This window comes from Pinus tabuliformis, chromosome 9 (genome assembly GCF_031772625.1).
Source record: "Pinus tabuliformis cultivar Carrire ecotype Pingquan chromosome 9, CPIR1, whole genome shotgun sequence".
Classification (NCBI taxonomy): Eukaryota; Viridiplantae; Streptophyta; class Pinopsida; order Pinales; family Pinaceae; genus Pinus; species Pinus tabuliformis.
Genome location: NC_142307.1, coordinates 650,463,627 through 650,482,985, shown reverse-complemented (window position 1 = coordinate 650,482,985; position 19,359 = coordinate 650,463,627). Strand labels below are relative to the sequence as shown.

At 33.4% G+C, this 19,359-nt stretch overlaps 1 pseudogene across 1 annotated transcript; it reads left to right on the top strand.

The window, feature by feature from the left end:
- The first annotated feature begins 495 nt into the window (after positions 1-495).
- LOC149150339 (BTB/POZ domain-containing protein SR1IP1 pseudogene) lies at positions 496-2,306 on the top strand (annotated as a pseudogene). Its single transcript, XR_016262885.1, has 2 exons — positions 496-1,314; positions 2,145-2,306. The product of XR_016262885.1 is annotated as a BTB/POZ domain-containing protein SR1IP1 pseudogene (transcript).
- The last annotated feature ends 17,053 nt before the right edge of the window (positions 2,307-19,359 follow it).

Below are 19,359 nucleotides of genomic sequence, written 5' to 3'. Positions count from 1 at the left end.
ATAAAAATACAGTGCTACAATGAGTGTCCAGCCTCATTAATCAGATCTGAAGAAACATTGAAACTTAAACTAAAAAAAAACTTCGATTGAGTGCCCACTTATACCTATTGTGTTGTGCAGGTGAATACAATGCATCTGTTATTTCTTATTTCTTTTTATCACTTCTTTGTCACTGGTTCCTCTCCAGAACAGTGTTGGTGGACGTTTTGTGACCTCAAGATCAGAGAAGATGTCTTGCTTCAAAAATGCTTGGGCAGGAGAATCTTCGGCCAGAGTGGGAACAATTATAATGTCGATTCAATATTTAAAAGATGGACACCCAGCTATCTACATGCCTACTCTTCTGCCACCACCTAGTTGTGAATCGAAACGGATAACTAGGGCAGATGATACTGAGGAAGTTGTGAAAGAAAGACTTCACGTATCCTAAAGGAAGGCTCAATGAAATTTTCAGAGTTTTGTTCAAAAAAAGAATAAAATGTGTTGATACATTCCCTCTTTTTCTTACAGTGGTGATACAGTCTTTGATGTGGATACTGTCCATAGGATAACTGTGAACTTTCTCGAACAGGAGAAACATTGTGATTTGGAGACCCACTTTCTGTATGCTCCTGATGATTATCTCTCACCTGTTCCGACAGATTTGATGAATGTTGCCAGGCTCCTTGAGAACTATCTTGCAGAAACAGCTCCAGATGCAAATATGACCATTTCCAAATTCACTGGACTTGCTGAATTGATACCTGAACAAGCCCATCCAGTTGATGATGGTATATATAGAGCTATTGATATTTACTTAAAGGCCCATCCATCTTTAAATGATCTAGAACGCAAAAAGGTATGTAGTGTGATGGATTGCATAAAGCTCTCTCCAGAAGCATGTGCACACGCTGCTCAGAATGAGCGTCTTCCAGTTCATATTGTTGTTCAGGTATTGTACTTTGAACAGCAACGCCTTCGAAATGCAATATCTATAAATTTTGTGGAGGGGGATATTAGTCAGCGATCTCGAGAAATGCACAATAGTGAAGTGGTGAGTGCTGCATCTTCTCCATGTGATGAATTCTGGGCCCTCCACCAGGAGAATCAGGGCCTGAAGCTTGAAGTAGCAAGGATGAGAATCCGTCTTAGTAATTTGGAAAGGGATCAGACAGGCATGAAACCAGGAAGTGGCAAGCCCCCTCTTTACAAGAAGAAGTTATTGAATTCTGTCTCAAAAAAAAAAGCTTGGTAAATTCAATCCGTTCATTAAGCTCCCTGATCAAACCACTCATGCAAAACTTGGTAAAATAAGAAGACATTCCATCTCCTAAGGTCTTTGCTCTCATCATGGCATCTCGGTTTTCCTCTTTCATGCTTTAAAAGGAAATATTGTCTTTCAATGCAATAGATTTTTCTGATTCTGCCTCTGCAATTGTAAGGTCAACCTTTTCATGTTCTCAGTTCTTGCATCCATATACTCTGTAACACTTTGTTCAGACAACCTTACTCCCCTTTCACAGACTCCATTGCATTCACTGTTGCAGTAATACTGCTTCTTATTTATGAATTTTCTTGGACGCTTCTTCATATACGTATATCCCTGTTGCTTCGTGGTCCTTTTGTCTTCTGAGGCAGATGAAAGGCAACGACTGACAATACTATATTTTCCTGTAGTTCTTGTACATTGGATTGCATACATTCTATTTTTTTCCCTACCATTTGTTTATTTCGTCATCTGCAATTTGAGTGCAAACATCTATTCACAAACTTTGTGAAACCAGAATTTGCTCTATGTTGCACTTTATGGACTGTATCAAAATATTTACTGTTAAAGGTATTACTCTGGCGTTTTCTTAACCTTGATTTTTATTGTTCCACGATTTTCCTCATTCTTTCCGGGGAATTTTTATTCTTGGGTGCCATGTTGCTTCAATTCCTGTATTTGATATTGCGAGTTCAACGTCTGCAAATTCTTCTTCATTTTCTCTTGCATTGCGTGCGTTCGTTCGTTTGTTAAATGCCATAGGAGTAGCACTGCTACGATTTTCCCTGCATTTGTATGAGACACCATGTATATGTATGTTCTTCTTGCAGGTCTTTTGTAAATGTCAATGCCTTGATTGTGGGGTACACTATGTTCTAATCCACTTATTTTTCTCAAGTTTCATGGACACTTGGAACAAGAAACTGTGCTTGTGAAAGAACTGAATCTTCATCGAACTAGGACTGGCATCTGCAAGGATGATATATGAACGACCTTTTGTGAAATGATACACTTCTGAACAGTTGGGAGGATTGAGGGAGAGGGAAAAAAAATTTCGCTATAGTGTACAGTACTGTTCCATTGGAAAGCACTTGCTGTTTCTTTAATTATTAACTGCTGAAAAGAACAGTCTTGTGTTAGAATAAGTAGAAAACATGATGTGGGGTGATCGTCCCTGGCCCGGGCTCAGCCTAGTAAAAGAAAAAATGTGTTGAAAAGGGTTTGCGATTTAAAATAAATAAAATTTTAACACCGAACAAATTTTCATAACCCCAAACCACGGTAAAATGATTTTATAAGATCTTATAAATTTAAACTTCTGAAGATCGAGTTGTAGAGATATTCTGAAACCCAAGAGTTTGATGGAAATCCTTATACAAAATTTAGAATGTAGTAACTATCTATCAAACCAGTCACGCATGCATGGGCCCATAGGCCTGAAGGGTTCAACATAGCTCTGATACCAAGTGTGAGGACCAAAATCCAGACTATATACACATTTTTTTTTTCCTTTTTTTTTTGCAGCAAATACAACCAAAAATAAATGCATTGAGATTCAAATTTATTTTTCACACACATTTCTGCTACTCCTTCCAGGAAACATATCATAACATTTTCATACCTTTAACTAAGATCAATAGTAATGAAATACATATGTACCATTCACCAGAGGCGAGACTCCGCTTTCGCTGCTGTTGCTGGTATTCCCTTGTAGCTGGTCACTTCCGCGAGTGAATGATGACGCACTTAATCCGAAAGCGAAGACTCACTGGTTAACCTCCCAGCCTACTCCTTGGGTACTCTTCTTCCCCGCGGCCCCCGAGCTGCAATGGGGTTGTACAATGGAGACAAGCACTAGCTAGTAGAGGAGAGCACACCTTGGCTCAAGAGTCCCCTCTCTAAATCCTCTACCTCACCAAACTCACTATAGCTTCGTAATCACTGCTCTCACAACATCTCATCCATCCAACAATAGGGTTCCCAAAAGGTCCCTTCTCCCATGGATTGCCCCTTATTTTATAGGAGTCCTCGTAGGTGACACTTGTCATGTCATGCATAATTAATTATTTCTTTTATAATTCAATAGCTTGATTATTCACCCACCCATGTGTCATTCTCACATCAAGGGTCTCCCAAAATTATTTACTTAAATTTTTATTTAAAACTAATATTTTCCTCACCTCAACAAGATTCCTATTTCTTCTCCTAGTTGTCTCTTTATTCCCCCCTTTTATTCCTTAATTTGTGTTCATTACTTGAAGTCAATTAATGAGTCAAGATTTTATCCCCAATCTACTCCCTAATTTAACTCAGGTTATCTCCTAGATGGATATTCTTATGTTGGTTGTTGACACATGGAGCTTCTCTACATTTCTCTAAATTTAATTTATTATTCTCATTTTAATTCACCTTCCTCTTTTCTTAATTAGGTTTAAATTAGTTTAGGATTAATCTTTATTCTTACCATTATGTTTGTCTTTCCCCTTTTTCCTAATTAAACCACATAATCTTCCTAGTATTTTCCAAATGGGAAGGGTAGAGTTTTTAAAGTACTCTATTTTAAATTCTTCCTATGATCCTCCTTATTCCAAGTTTTATTTTTGATTTAATTACATTGGTTTCTAATCATCATTTGCCCTTGATGTAAATTTACCTAGGCTTCATTCCTTGCTTATATTTATTTATTATTATTTATTTTTAATGATTCCAAGGATGCCAAGCTTTGGTTGTGCCCTTCAAGAACTTCCCTAGAAGTTCCAAGGGTGCCACACCTAATAGCTTATTTGTGATGTCAAGGGTGCCAGTTTGGTTGTGCCCTTCAAGAACTTCCCTAGAAGTTCCAAGGGTGCCACACCTAATAGTTTATCTGTGATGCCAAGGGTGCCAAGTTGGTCGTGCCCTTCAAGAAATTCCCCTGAAGTTCCAAGGGTGCCACACCACTTGCCCTTCAAGCATCCAGTGATTACGAGGGGAAAGTATAATGCAACGTCATAGACCACTATCATCTCTTTTGTTGCCTGCTATAGTGAGACTAATGGTGTCGGGGATCAAGGAATCCTCATGAGCGACCCAACTTTGGGACCTGCCCTCATGGCATCGTGATCTTCAAGGCGAAGGTGTTTCAACCCTTCTAGCCCAAGTCACGGCGGGAGTGCTAGTGGGTGAGATCAGGGACTCTGTCCCACCCCTCCCATGTAGTTCCATCCACTTGTACAACCCCATCACCCATATGTGAGTCATTCGGTCAAGCAACTAATCTGTGCCTGCAACCATTAATATATCATCAGAATATAGTTAAACATATATGGCAGATTCCAAGATCGACTTAGACTTTCAAAGATAAAGTAATATAAATTTTCATCAAACCAGGTGTCATCGACATGTCATATGCGAGTGCCTCTGATGGTTTCCTGCCATACTCAATAATCATCAGTAACACGGTTTCTCAATGTTAGTCAATTATCATAATAGCATCATTAACAATTCCTGGTCATTCACATCATTGTCCATTGTAAGTCTGAACTAAAGGAAGTAGGTAACATAGGGGACACATCCCTCATGGCTATTATCAATAATCATCAATGGAAACATACATATTCATTAAGCTATCACATCGTAACATCGTAGAAATATACCTATCCATAAAATTTATCCTCATTATGCTTTTAGTAGAGCGCATACATATTCTTTACTACCCTCATCATAATTTCAAATAGAGACCAACTTAACTATTAATATTGCAATCATCAGAATACTGATAGATAAGGTACATAACCATTCATGCTACCATAATATCAATGGAAAGCATTCATAAACATCACAACCATGAATATCTCAATCGCTAATAATAGTGTCATGGGTCCAGATCCTCAATCTGAGGTCCTCGAAGAATAGAGTGTCTAAGATAATGTCGTATCCGGGTCAGGAAACTAGAGTGGGCACCACAGTGATCATTTGTTATATATATATATATATATATATATATATATATATATATACAGAGGTTTATTCCTGAATGTGTCAGTATGTGTGAAACGAGTATTTCCTAAATGAAACCCTGAGTTTAGGGGAAACAAACCAAGACAAACAATCTTCAGAAATCCCTTTTGTTTAATCTTTCTGGGTAATGGGAAGGAACAAACCAAGAATTTATTGAATAAAAATGCTCTAAACAAATTCTGAATACCGGAACAACTACAACGGCAAATGCCAATATCATAAGTCTAAGTAGGCATTTCCGCAAGGTTGGAAATGAATAATATTACAATCCTAAGAATGAACAGAGAGTTACAGTTGCGATATTAAACAGAAAATATTATGTTTTCATTTAGAAATCCCCGATGGGGTTATCAAAAAAATAATTACGGTTAAAACATCTGAATATTTCAAATAGTGGCTAAGAGTCAATATCGAAGCCTAAAGACTGGCCTCTAGAGCATATTCGCGAAGGCCGAGCCAGATCACTCTGAGTCCATTAAAAAGGACAGAGACGAACAGGCCTCGACCCCGCAATGTCTTTCCTAACTCAAATACATCCCACCATTATGGGTTGGCGAACTTTACATTCAAATAAGGAATTAAGACTGCAAATAAATAACAAGCATGTTCAGAAAAAATCGTTCCCTGGAGCTGAAACTCATCTGCCATAAAACCCTGATAGAAAAACCCTAGACTAATTCAAGTACCTAATAAAGGGGCTGAAATTCCAGCATGATACTTGACGAGTTAAGCAAGGGTTCCTCCAACTCTTCGTCCAGGAGTCTGCTTCATCTACAAAAAGCTCCACCCGAACTGGGAGGAGTTCACAATTAGAAGTTTGCATTTTAAAACAATATATAAGTATAAACCGGGAGTTTGCATCTCGTAATGGAAATCAACTTTCATAACACATGTATAAATTGAAAGTTCCCAACATTGTTGAACTGCTAAAGCATTGAAACATGTTTAACCATCAGAAGAACCATAAGACAACAGCAAGGTCTATCAAGGTATGGAGAGGTAGCCTCGGTCACTGAGCGACACCAACCACAAGCTGAAGATTGAAGATGACTGTACAGGGGAAACCCTCTTGCAGAGCAAACCAAAGACCTCCTTCAGAGGACAGAAACAATGAGCAAAGAACAATATGCCACCTGAGGCAAAATAACCCAAAGATTTTACCCACCGTCAGATTAGTGCCATAGATTGGAGACCGTAGATGGGGACCAGAATCCCAAGCATGACAATGGCACCACTCTACATTGAAGTTTCCGAAGGGTCAGCCCTAATACCTATGCCACCACAACAGCTAGTAATAACTCAGCATTAATGGAGGCCAAGTGGAGTGACAACACAATAATATAACTTTGCATTATAAACTCAGAAATAGCATGTATATTCCAGACTTAGTCGAATAGGATAGGACAGTACTAAAGTGGCATCAATGTGGCAGTATAACCTTAGTACCTATAAATCCTGATGAATATTGAGAACCATCAAATCCAACACAATAACCTTTTAAAGGGGAATGATATTATAATAAAGGCTAAGGTCACGTTGTAGTTCATTTATGTATCAGCAGAATGAAAAAGTTTAATTATTACAGTTTTGTTATATATATAGATGTATAAGTACCTTGCATATCTAAACAGTAATAGATAGTAAAAGGATTTATTTTTTACATATTTTACTTTAATATGTGGATGCATGACATCCTCTTTCAAACCTCTCAAAACCATTAAAAATTCCCTTAGATCCGTAAAGGACCCTATTGACCCTAAAGACACGAAAGGAGTCTACCTTGTTCCCCGCTCTTATGGTATCCCCTACATTGGGGAAATAGGAAGGTCCACTAAGCAGAGAATCATCGAACATGTTGCTGACATTAGACACAATCGATCTCGCACATCAGCCCTTGTCGAACATGCAGAGAAATCGAAACACCATGTCTGCATTGAAGAATCTAAAGTCATTGCTAGGGTTAATCATTTCCACCACAGGAAACTCAGGTAAGCGATTGAAATTGACAGGCATGCCAGAAACCTTAATAGGGATGATGGTTGGAAATTAAGTAAAAGTTGGATTCCATCTCTCTCCTCTCTCCTCTTATTCATTTTTCTGATTCTCCCTTTTCGTCTTCAGGCTTTATCCCCCCTTGTTTCTGTACATTAATTTTCTTTTACTTCATTTGCTTAACATGAGGAGTAAATTTCTAATCTAAATGGTTGACCTAACTTATCCTAAATTTTTAATATTCATCTTGTAAACCTTCAAAATTATCTCAGCCATCCTCCTATATAAACAAGATAAGTTTTCCTCTAACAAATTATGGTCATATTAATAATAGTCTTAATAATATTAACTTTTAATGAAATCTAGATACTTTAATCTGAATTATTCCTAAACCTAATTTATCTTGGATTAATCAAACCCTAATAGATTACATTATATAAATTAATTATTTTTAGATAACATGATTATAAAAATTAATATTATTAAATAATCAATTTATAATATCCAAATAAAATATTTATTCATTATTACATAACAGCTACTTCCTAACTAAATATTAAACAATTTAATAGATAATATTCTTATTATAGAAATTAATAATATTTTAATTTGAAATATTATCAAATTTATCTTGAATAATTCAAACCCTAACAAATTATATTATTAAAATTAATTGTTTTTAGATAAAATTATTATTATAAAAATTGATATTATTAAATAATCTATTTATAATATCGAAATAAAATATTTAATTATCACATAAAAACTACTTTTTAGCTTGATATTAAGCAATATTTCCTCAGTAACAAATTAACCAACGACTAATTTTCAGGTAAATATGGAGACATACCTCCTCACTGCCAACGAGTAAATATGGAGACATACCTCCTCACTGCCAATTCAGAGCTAGTTAGTGATAGTGTTCATCGAGGTCAAAGAGATAATTGCAGGGTTGTTGAAGGTGTTTGTAGCAAAACTTCAAAGCGATCGAGGTGTTGGCAACTCAAGTGCAGGACTGAGCACCGAGGCAATTCTGTTGGTGAGGACGAGGGGAAACTCAATCTTGGATAATGTTTCTTGATACTTTGTAGATGTATTTTGTTATTAGGATTGTAATTTATGATCCATGGTCTATTTTAGTGTTTCTTAATTGTATATAAAGCTACTAGGAGAAAGAAATTTGCTTCAAGGGTATAATGAGACATGGAAGCATATGCTAAGTTTGAAGCAAGTTTTTTTACCGTGATGTAAAATGGTTCTCGTTGTGAAATCCAAATTTTGAATACAAAGTATTCATCATATATATATATATATATATATATATATATATATATAGAATGAAATATATATAAAAAAATATTCATATTAGTATTTTATCTGTATCAATTCATATATATAATATAAAGTTATAAAAAGATTAGATATATTTTTAATATTTATTATGTTTATATACATATAATTTGATTATATTACAAAAATATTTTATATATTGATATGCTAAGAAACTATAAATAATTCAGTTATTTTTAAATAAATGGCAAGTTAATTATAGATGTAAGGGAAATTTATATTGATTATTTAAAATTGGTGAATTATTATTATTTAAAACTCTATAAAAAATATAAAAATAATATTTTATTTATACGTAAAAGCAACTTCATCTGGCTTCGAGAATTTTGTGTTACAAATACTATATTAACTAGGTCAACCATGTAAAGGTTGAAGCTCATTTGGCCCCATGTAAAGGTGGAAGCTCATTTGGCCCCTCTCCCTCACTCGTAATTTATGGTTATACTACTATTTTACTCATCACTCCCAAAACCCCACCTCTTATGTGATCTCCCTATGCAATACATTAAAGTTCATTTGAGCTACCCCCTCACTTATAGTTTATATTTTATTACTATTTCACTAACACTCCAATCTCCCCATTTAATTTCTTGTGCAATAAATTTAAATCCAAAATAGACATTAAAATTGATCATTACATAAATATTATTACAATTACAAAAAGGTGTCATATCAATTTTTTCTCATTCCCCCACAAATTCTCACATTCCAAGCACATACACAATCACAATGAAAAAATGACAAATAAACAAACAACCCTATCAAACAACAACCATAATTAAATTAAAAAATATTATAGATATACAAGCATCACATTAAATTTTCATCATTCCATTAAAAAACATATAAATACACAAGCACTCAAATATCATATCAATTTTTTATCATTACATTCAAAAACATTGTAAATACAGAAGCATATAAATATTCCTTCAGATTTTATTACACATAAAATTTTAAATACACAAACAAATGTGATAAAAAAATACAAACACTATCATAAATGCATACAATCAAGTATGTAAACACATACTAAAAAATGCATACCATCAAGTACATAAACGTATAATAAAAAATGCATACCATGAAGAGTACAAACACGCAATGAAAAATGCATAAAATTAGGAGTACAAACAAATAATCAAGAGCATAACTCAAGTTTCAATCATTACAAACAAGATTGTAAGTATAGAAACAATACAAACGCACAATAAATACACAAACATTAAAACATCAAAAGCATTGCAAATACACAAGTAATATAAACATCCCATCCAATCTCCTTATTACACACACAAAATTATAAATACTAGAAAAATTGCATATCAAACTTTGATCATCATACACACAAGATTGTAGATATCCAAATACACAAAATTAATGTACATACTAAATCAAGCCATATGCTAAAGAAAATCCACATACATTTCAAAGAACATATCAAACATGTCATCCACATTCATTGTAAATGCAAAACTATGTAAATGAAGCCCAATCAACAACCATTCTCATAGAAAATTAGAAATATACATCAAATAATTAACATCACAAAAAGAATTGTAAATATCCAAAGATACATTGAGTATTACATATCAAATTTTGATCATCACACACAAAAAAGGTGTTGAATGCACAAACATAATATAGTCACCATGCATTAATAAAGAAAATACTCACACATTTCAAAATACATATTCTTTTCACTATGTGGTTCATGACCCCAATTGAGATTATTAGATTATTTCCCCTATGTGGTTCACGCCCCTGGAGACGACTCACTGCTACATTCACAAAATATTCTATCAAGTAGATCTACCTAGAAAGATAAATTCCTATTGACTCAATGATGGAACTTGACCCCAAGAGTGTCCAAAGAATCAAACACACTATAGTAGATTTATTTTAATGATAGGAAATTGACAAACTGAATTAACCATCAAAACTAAAATTAAGATTATTAGATATTAGTAAAATGAATAACTTTTAATAGTTAATAAATTATAAATTATAAAATTAAAATTAATTGATATTTTATATATATATATAAAAAATGTGGAAATATAAAATACGGAAATATAAAAATTTATTTAAAATAAAGTTAAATTTAAATTAGATATAAGAAAATAATTAAGACGATATATATTTTAAAACACTATAAAACTAATAAAAAATAATTAATAAAAAATTATATGAAATACGTTTGGTTTATTATTAATTAATTTAAATTTAAATATAATATATTCATAAAAATACATAAATTTATTGAAAAAATTTAAATTTAAATTTAAATAAATTATTAAAATAATATATTAATAAAATACATAAATTTATTTTAAAACTTTAAATTTAAATTAAATATCAAACATAACATTAAAATAAAAATAATTAATATACATAGTAAATAACATTATTTTAAAACTTTAAATTTAAATTAAATATCAAACATAACATTAAAATAAAAATAATTAATATACATAGTAAATAACATCAAATTATAAACGTATGATGCATTTTATTATTTTTTAAATCATGAAATTAAAATTTTCTAATTTATTAAATAATAATATTAATAATATATAATTTTTTTATTTTTATTTTTTATTTTGATTAAATAAATAACTTATTAAATAACAATTTTTTTTCTTTTCTTAATAAAGACTAATTCTATTAAGATAAGAATAGTATAGTACAATTAAGCTTGCATGCAAGCAAAGCAGAAAAGCAAGGGAGCTGAAGGTGATAGGCTCCACCTTGCTCCTTTAAGACAAACAAGGAGAGGGCTATAGAGAACACAGGAATGCAAAAAACTGACACTAAGCAGAGAGATCTACCCTGAGGGGGCAGTTACTGCCACACGACATTTTTTTCCTTTTTTCTTGCTTACTTTGACCCATCTAATGGAGTTTGGCTGAGTCGTAACAAGTTGTAGACTATTCTGCCCCAGCGGTGGAATATCCTTATCAGAGTCTGAGGACGAAGATAAATGAGAACATTTTTGAGAGATCTGAGAGAAGGAGGGGTTTGTCGGATCATCCAAGGGAGCTTCCAGCAGAATCTCAACATTCAGCCCATCTGCTACAATTTCCTCCTCATCCGAACTGGAGGAATCTGAATCATCCATAGGAGGGGGAGGCACACAGGGATTCCAACTTTTGGATTTGGGTTTGCGATTTGGATTCTTCTTTTTGTCGAGGAACTGGGTACAGGAACTCTAGAGGTGCCCCGTTTGATGACAATGGCGGCAACGGAAGGCTGTATTCTCATAATCCAAGGTTTGAGTCCAGTGGAAATCTCCAAACGTGAGATTAATCTGATCCGGCAGTCCTTTGCTAATATCTATTTTTGCACAAGTTCTACCGTAGGTGAAGAGTCCATTTTCCTTCCGTGAAGAATCTAAAGCCAGATAGCGTCCTAAGGTGTTTGCAATGGCTAAGAAGACAGAGATATGCCATAGATGCGCAGGAAGATTCGGGAGCCTGACCCAAATGGGAATCTTGGTGATGACAGCTGTAGAAGGGTCGAAGTTTGGAAACCAGGGGGTGAGAAAAAGCCCAGCTGAGCCCCAGAACCAAGGGCCTCCCATTAAGGCCTTCTGGTAATCTTCATTTAAGTCAAAAGCCACAATGAAGAATCCTTTTGAACATAAGTAGATCTTGCTTTTTTTAGTCCAATTGGTATGGATCCATTGGTATAGATCTGATGTGCGAGGCCAGAGCCCATTAAATCTGCATATGAGTGCGGATTCTGCAAAAAGCTGATAGCGATGGTCAATCCCAGGATGAGAGAGATTGATGGAAGGAATTTCCTCTGATTTGTCTACCAGAAAAGGCTTTGGAGCCCCAGATGGATGGGCTGCTGTCGAAGAGGATTGTGAATGGCCAGCGTCTTTGGGGACTGCATCTTTATAAGAGAAAGAAGGGGCAGAGGAGGTCTGCCTAAAGGAACCACCTCTCAAACAAAAGGTAGCCACAATAGAAGCGTTCCTATGAATGTTGTAATAGGAGAGAGGAAGGGGATTCATAAGTTGCTTACCCCTGTATAGCAATCTGAGGTAAGAGGAGGGGATCCCCAGCCGGCGTTCAAGATTTTGCAAGAGATCCTACACGAGATCTGTTGCGCGTGCCCATTGCATTGTCATCTTGCCCGAGAGATTGACTTGGATCTGAAAAGCATTTGATTCTTCATGCAGATCTGGTTCAGATATGGCCCCTGCTACCGAGCTCCAACAGGTCGAGGTTTTCTTAGTACCATGGCGAGGATAGGGAGGGGTTTTCTCCTGAAATACATTCACAACTGCAGGCCCAACAGCAAGCGCACCGCCACAACTTGTAGTCTCGGGTGCTACTGCTTGGGCCGACGCCTCAAGAAAAGGCTCCAACCATACGCGTTCGCTGTGATCATTTCTTGCCTCCGCCGACCCATCTGTATCCCCTGAACGCGCCCTCGATCTCCTTGAGGAGGACTCCCCTCGTTCCCCAGAATACTCTCCTCGCTCCACAAGATTTCCCTTCTCTTCCTATGCTAGGGTTTGAGTCGAAACACGTTGTTCTATTTCAGAACTAGGCACTTGACTTTCTTTCGGCACCGATCCAAAGCTGCAAAGCGGTTTCCTTGACCAGTGGAGCCACGAGCCAAGTCCACTGCCCTCACAGATAAATGAAGTCGCACCGCCATGATTCTTTAGAGAAACTTCTCCTCTGCACTTGGCTGCCATTTTTCTTCGAACTTCGAACTATTTCCTATTAAATAACAATATTAATAATATATATATTTTTTTATTTTTTATTTTGATTAAATAAATAATAATATTAATATTAGTAAATAAATATTTATAATTTTATTCTTCATATTAAATAAAGATTAAATTCAAATTACTGAAATTTAAATTAATTAAAGAAGTTTTGAATTTTTTTAAACAAATATATATATATATATATATATATATATATATATATATATATATAAAATAAGAATTATAAATAAAATTTAATATATTAAATGTTAATAGAGTATTTTAATAAAATATGAGAATTTATTTTAAAACTTAAATTTAAATTAGGTATTAAACTGCACCACATGAATTTATATTTTTATATATATATATGTTAAATATATTTCATAATATATAAATAAATATTTATAATGATATTAATTAAATAGTTTTTAGAATAATAATTTACAATTTTATTTAATAATAAAAAAAAAATTATTATTATTTAACAATAATCATATATATATATATATATAGATTTCATGTGTGTGAATTAAAGTTATGAAAAAAATTAGATATATTTTTAATATTTATTATGTTTATATATATAAAAATTAATTTGATAAATAAAAATTCAAAAATAATATTTTACTTATACTTAAAAGGAACTTTACTTGGCTTTGAGAATTTTGTGATATAAAGTGATATAAATTCTCTACTAACAAGGCCAACCACGTGAAGGTGGAAGTTCATTTGGCCCCTCCCCCTCAATGCTAATTTATGGTTATACTACTATTTCACTCATCACTCCCCCAACCCCACCTCCTATTTCATTTTCCTATATAATAGATTAAAATTCATTTCTGCTTATATAATATTACTATTTCACTCAACACTCCCAATCCCTGCATTTAATTTCTTGTGCAATAAATTTAAATTGAAAATACACATCAAATTTTGATCATTACATAAATATTATTGCAAATACAAAAAGATGTCATCTCAAATTTTTCTCATTCTCACACAAATTTTCACATTCCAAGCATATACACAATCACAATGAAAAAATTACAAATAAACAAACAACCCAATCAAATAACAACCATGATTACATTAAAAAGTATTATAGATATACAAGCATCACATTAAATTTTCATCATTCCATTAAAAAATATATAGATACACAATTACTCAAACACGATATCGGATTTTCACCATTACATTCAAAAACATTGTAAATAAAGAAACATATAAACATTCCTTTAGAATTTATTACACACAAGATTGTAAATACACAAACAAATGTGATCAAGAATACAAACACAGAATCAGAAATGCATACAAGCACATACTGAAAAATGCATACAATCAAGAGTACAAATACACATACAATTAATAGTACAAACAGACAATGAAGAGTACAGTTCAAGTTTTAATCACCATTACATTCAAAAAGATTGTGAATACAGAAACATATAAACATTCCTTTAGAATTTATTAAACACAAGATTGTAAATACACAAACAAATGCAATCAAGAATAAAAACACACAATGAGAAATGCATACAATCAAGTATACAAACATATACTGAAAAATACATGCAATCAAGAGTACAAATACACATACAATTAATAGTACAAACACACAATCAAGAGTACAATTCAAGTTTTAATCACCATTACATTCAAAAACATTGTAAATATAGAAACATATAAACAATGATTTAGAATTTATTATGCACAAGATTGTAAATACACAAACAAATGTGATCAATAATACAAACACATAATAAAAAATGCATACAATCAAGTATACAAACACATCTTGGAAAATGCATACAATCAACAATACAAATACACATACAATTTATAGTAGAAACACACAATCAAGAGTACAATTCAAGTTTTAATCATTACAAACAAGATTGTATGTACAAAAATAACACAAACATAAGAAGCATTACAAATACACAAACATTCAAACGTCAAAAGCATTGCAAATACACAAGAATACAAACATCCCATCAAAATCTTCTTATTACACACATAAATTTATAAATACTACAAACATCGCATATCAAATATTGATCATCATACACACAAGCTTGTAAATATACAAACATACAAAATTATTGTAGACATTAAATCAAGCCATGTGCTAAATAAAATCCACACACATTTCAAAGTACATATCAAACATGTCATCCACATTCATTATAAATGCACAACTATGTAAATAATTCCCAAACAACAACCATTCTCATACACAATCACAAATATACATCAATTAATGAACATCACAAAAAGCATTGCAAAAAGATACATTGAACATTACATATCAAATTTTGATCATCACACACAAAAAAGGTTTTGAATGTAGAAACATAATATAGAAACCAAGGACCAAGCATCAATAAAGAAAATTCTCATACATTTCAAAATACATATTCACATGTCACACATTCATTGTAAAATACAATCATCTAAATGAAACTCAAATAACAATCATTACACAAAATTTTGCATTTAAATTCATACAAACAATTTCATTTTTTCATTTAAACTCAATAGACATACATTTTTTTTGCAATTAGCACACACCAATCAATGTACATACAATAAAGACATACAACTTGATCATACACAAATCCAACCACTAAATGAAACTCAAACAACAATCATTAATACATGAAATTATGTATGTAAATTCATCATCACAAAGTAATAGAAAAACACATCAATCAATGTATACAATAAAAACATACAACTTGATCATACAAAAATTCAATCACTCAATAGGCATACAAATTTTTTTGCAATTAACACACACCTACCAATGAATGTACATACAATAAATACATACAACTTAATCATACACAAATCCAACCACTAAAGAAGCATCCAAAAATTGTGCAATTATCACAAAACCCATGGTTGGAAAAATACTATATTGATTAAATCAAATGCATATACATAACTTCAAGTTGATTTAAGATTTAAGTTGATTTTAAATTTTCAGTTAAGATGTTATAATTATCTATATTGATGCATTATTTGATACTTTTAATTTACAATCTATTAAACTAAAACTATCTAGTTCTAAAATAAAGAAATAAAAGTAAATGAAAAAGTAAAGTGGAGAGAGGGACACAAACCCTTTGAGGATAGCCATGGTCCATCCTCAAGAGCAATGAGAAAGGGCTTTTAGCCCTTTCAAACAAAATAATACTTTTTATTATGGTGTTTTTAGAGTAATTACATAATAAAGATGAAAAATAAATGAATGCTAGTTTATTTTGGGCCATGATAACATAATGAATTCATAATGACATGTAGATATTTCATCTATCCTAACATGCTTGTATATTCTTCATGTCTTCTTTATCATCTGCCAAAAAAACAACAATTATCAAAATTTACTGGTCATCTATGCATTATCTTTAAAGTAGCAAAAGCTTTATGGATCAAATTCAATATTTTAGGCGAAGTGACAGACCTAATTTGATAATTGAAAGGAAATGAATACACTGAAAGCTCATATCAAGCTTTGAATTTACCTTTGCACCATTTACTCTAAGCTCTTTTTCTTCAACCATGATATGCCCATGGAACACAAGACATCGTACTCCCATATAGCCTACAACCCATTTAGACATACTCATCAAATTAAAAGATACAATCAATTAAATGAAAATTGCAACATTGAGTTTGACTATTTTGGAAACTGGGAGTAGAAGAATAATTATTTTTTCTCACCAATAAAAAAAATGAAAACACAGAAATTTATTATCAAAATTATTTTTTCTCACTGATAAAAAGAAATGAAAATACAACCATAAATAGATTTATTATCAAAATCATCACAACTATTCCTATAATTCTATTTATTATCATAATAATTATCACAGCTATCACTGTAAATTATAAGTGAACAATAGTCAGTTAAGGAAATGCAAGGTTACACCCGTTGCCCTTTTTCCTTGTACTTAGATTCAACGTCCACGGATGTACAAGGAATGATCTGGACACTGCATTGGGAGACCAGGCAACCAGCCAACCGTAAGCACACTACTCTGTATTTATGCTGTGTAATATAATATAATATATTAAGTTTGCATGGATATATATATGTATTTATGCTGTGTCTCCACCACACACGTAAAGGTATAAAGGGTGTGCAAGTTCTCCAAAGGTATAAACGGTGTGCAAGTTCTCCACTACAGATGTAATTATCATGAAACAGATATATCACCATTTTCTTCACCGGAAAAATAGGGGGAGAAATAGAAATTTATATGAATATGATAATAATAATGACAAACACTGAATGAGAGTGAGAGTGACCACTCAAAGCCTCTGGGGATCCCTACGTTCCTATTCATTTCCTTCACAACTGAGTAAACAAGTCAAACTGAGGGAGATGAAATAAAAAGTTACAAGAAGTCGAAAGTGAGGGAGACGAAATAAAAAGTTACCAGAAGTCGAAAGTGATGGGAGAGAAGAATCCAAATATAAACCTAGAAATTCAATCTGAGTAGTTAGGACAATGAAATTTGTGAGTATTATTGGCAGGTTCACAGGAAGCAGTGAAACATTTCAAAATGGCCCACGCCCTTGCAGCAAAAATAACACAGAAAGCCAAGCATACAGTCCCAAATCATGTGAACAATATATGATCATTAACCATTGTTAAATGCTATTTTATGTACATATTTTGATGACCTCAACAAATCTTAATGCCAGCAAAATATATCATAAAATAAAAATTTAAGAAGGATTAAATACAGAGAGAGCCGAGTATTTGAGAAAATTTACCGAATTATGAATCAAAGAAATAGTTATGGGGTTTTATGTACGGGCTAGTTTGGGGGTGGGTGAGATTGGATTATATACTGAGGCTCTGCATCAGGTATGGAAGGTCTCTGGAGGGAGCTGAAGAGGATGAAGGGGTGACCCAACACCTGAGCAGCCTCTGCATCAGTATGGAGGGTGTCTCGGGGAGGGGTGACCCTGAAGCAGCAAACGTCGTTGGAGGAGAAGGAGCTGATGGGTCCCCGTAACAAATTGCGCACTATCAGTATGTTTTCTGCCCGGCCGCCAGAAATGGGAAATGCCCAATAAAATAAAATACTCCAGATCAGTCTTACGTTCCACCATGCCTCTAGGGGTCGAATCTCTCTGGGCTCATATTTTGATGGCCTTAACAAATCTATTGTTAAAAAATCCTACATAATATTTTGTCCACTGGATGCGACTCTAGAGAAAATTTGAGCCATTAAGTTACAAGTCCACATGTGAATGTAGACAAAATTTGAGCAATTAAATTACATGTCCAATCCAACATAACCCAGAAATTCAATATAAACCAAAATATATTGAATCCAAATATAAACCCGGAGATTCAATCTGAGTATATATGGTATTGAGAAAATATGGAAGGGCACCTGGAGACCTGCAAGCAGAGGGATCTAAGCTATAGTTAGAGAGCCAGAGGGTAGGCAGCTGGCCCGGTGAAGTTTGAGTAATCGATTCCCAAACATCTGGAAGGAATACCCTCCCGAATCCAACCCCACCTCCTTAACAGGGAATGAAAATGGTAACGAAATAACCCATATGGATTTTTGGATAACAGGTAGGTTTCAGGCTTCATCTACTAATGATAAAATAATGAATCACTTGCAGAGCGTTGCTGGGGCCCTTGGATGTAATATGCTTAACCTAGAATAGCTAATGCAGAAATAATCCCTTGTATGGTTTACAAAACAGATAGCTAATGCAATCGACAATGACTTTAAAACAGAGTCGGTCAAGAAAATGATGTACCTACCTCCGAAGGATGAATTCACATTGATAGTCATGATATTTGCAATGGGAGACGATGCGTAAAATGAATGATGTGGCCGAGAAACCTAGCGTTAGTCCACCCCTCGATACCGCATACGAAGGTTTAATTACGCCCTCGGTAAGGGAAGGGTCGCCGTTAACTCCATCTTTTAACAGCTTCACAGGGTAAGGGAAATTCTCCTCCAGAAAAATGCTTCGACGCCAGCCATATTCAAAA